The 2,500-nt window shown below is 33.8% G+C and overlaps 1 long non-coding RNA gene across 1 annotated transcript in view; it reads left to right on the top strand.

The window, feature by feature from the left end:
* The window catches only part of LOC137614710 (uncharacterized), a 631,198-nt gene that overhangs the window by 405,920 nt on the left and 222,778 nt on the right, over positions 1 to 2,500 (top strand). The window contains exon 6 of the long non-coding RNA XR_011039131.1: positions 2,345 to 2,383. This is a non-coding gene — a long non-coding RNA (uncharacterized lncRNA). The remainder of the gene's footprint in view (positions 1 to 2,344; positions 2,384 to 2,500) is intronic.

Genomic DNA, 2,500 nt, shown 5'->3' with positions numbered 1-2,500 from the left:
TTCACTAGAAATTAATTTATGAAAATATTTAATTTTGACAATTAATGAATAAATGATACTTTAACACTAATAGAAAATAAATCAGAATTACACTTACATATACTTGACTGTTACTCTCATGTCCTTTGGCTCACACAAGATTACCGAACGGTTAAGCAAAAATAAATACACTTCACTGTTCAATCAAAATCTCACAGGGCCATTTATACCATAAAATGTACTTACATTAACACACTTCACTTAATTAATCACCCAATAATATAACCAACGTTTGAACAACACTATACACGGTATACGTTGGAAAGGAATCACTATTCACGTTTGAGAGGAGTTTTTTAAGTGGCTAGAGAGAGGGCTGGCGGATGTTGCATCTTTCAAAGGGATAGACTGGATCTCTTCTGTCTCCTATGCATTGCTAGGTCCTTTATATATTGACTCAATTCACTCTAGAAATTTCTAGTAAATGATTCTCGTGGCAGGAGGCATGGCTTTAGCAGAGTAAGGTTGCCCACTTAGTTATGTGAAGAAGGGGTACTACGTTGCTTGTGAGACAACTCTCTCTCAGCTAACTCCACCCATCAGCTAACTCCACCCACCTCCTCTCGTAACATTAAAAAAAAAAGAATAAACTGTATTGTAGAATTTTGTGTCTCTTCCAACCACGTGAAAACATGATGCAATCCCTAGCGTGTGTATCATACAGCATACCTTTTAACAAGAGTACATAAGACTCCGTAACAAAATTGCTTGAAATGAAAATTTAGTTCTTTAATTTAACTTAAATTTACATATTCGGAACTGAATGAAATACAATTAAAAGAATGACGACAGTCTTATGTAATTTACATATATTTACTTAATCCTACGTAAGTGGAACTCACCTTACGAGCTGGCTATACATCTCTTAAACACACAAATAAAATGTGTATAAAATATTCTACTTTCATGTAGACCGGCTTCGTAAGAATATCCACGGGAATTCATTAGCTTCTGGCCGGGCAGAGGTTCGAGCTCGTGCCACTTAGCCAAAACCTGCTAATTTAAAATGAATATATATTACTAACACTAGTGATTTTAATCAATGTAAATATCAGCCACAATGACATTTAATAACGAATTATACCTTGGGAATATATATCCACTGGATTTCATTTTTGGTAATAGTTTCTGTCTGAGCGGAGATTCGAACTCATGCCACTCAGCAGAAACCATGCCTGCAAGAACTCTACCAACTGAGCTATCACGAGAGATATAAGTTTATTACAAGTCACCGAACTTGTTCCTGTAGAATTTAGGAATCTGTTCTTAGACTTGAAATGAACCCATCTTCACCATGATAGCTGAATTGTGAGTTTGCAACACGTGTTTATTCAAGATGAATATATATCACTAACACTCGTGATTTTAATCAATGTAAATATCAATCACAATGGCATTTAATAGCAAATTCTAAGAGCAGATCCCAAGGCAGAATTCGGTATTAAATATCATTGTGGATGGTATTTAAATTGAGTAAAATCACGAGTGTTAGTGTTATATATTCATCTTGTTTATCAGCAGGAGCCCACAATATTATTATCGTGGATTGTCACGATAATTTCAAGAAAGATGGGCTTCGTGAAAGGCAGCAAGTTATTACTTCTGGAGATATAGAAATGTAAATTCTTGGATGAAGAACAGACTTATCCATCGTATTTTTTATACTGTCAGTGAACTGCCTAATTGATGATGCCTTTAACCTTTCCTTTTACATTCATCATTGTCAAAAAAAAAAAGAAAATACCATGGACACATTTGTTCTATTTGTATTAATTTACTCTAGCATTATAGGACCAAATATTTTGTAATTTTCATGCGGGATTACTGAAGCATTGGTGAGTGTAAACAAAAACTATTATCATAATTTGGTAACTAGAATTGATAGATTTATAGGTTTTTATACTCCTAGAACAATGTTCGAAGTTTCTATCATATCTTTCTCTCAAGTAATCGTAGTGTTGGAACTGCCTTAGCACTCCAAGACCTAGAGTGATTCGAAATTAATTCGCTTCCTGCATTGAATCTCATTCATACATTTCTTCTCTTGTAGCAACAAAAATGGGTATGGAAATCTAGTGAGAGGATTAGTTCCTACCAAACATACATTGTTGGAATTGATATGTAAATGGGTTTTTTTCTGAGTTCAAAGAAAAACAATATTCCTCTTTCCATGTGCGCTGTCATCATAAATCTTGACCCAGATCATTCTTTATTTATATTTTGATTAATGAAATAGACGTCTTTTGATATATTTGTTTATGCTCGTAAATTTACATAATCACAGGTTGGTTGTTCTTGTCCACAGAATCTGGTGTGCCCTAGCCTGTCATGAGTCTGATGATTGGTAAGTATTCTAACAAAATTAGATATTATTGATACTAGCCATAAAGAAATAGATATAATTGATCGGTAGAAAGCCATTTTGTATTGACAATCGATAGGTGTTAATATTTCTAGTCTA

The sequence above is a fragment of the Palaemon carinicauda genome, chromosome 21, assembly GCF_036898095.1.
Source record: "Palaemon carinicauda isolate YSFRI2023 chromosome 21, ASM3689809v2, whole genome shotgun sequence".
Classification (NCBI taxonomy): Eukaryota; Metazoa; Arthropoda; class Malacostraca; order Decapoda; family Palaemonidae; genus Palaemon; species Palaemon carinicauda.
The sequence above is the reverse complement of the archived record's forward strand: the minus strand, read 5'-3'. Positions and strand labels throughout refer to the sequence as shown.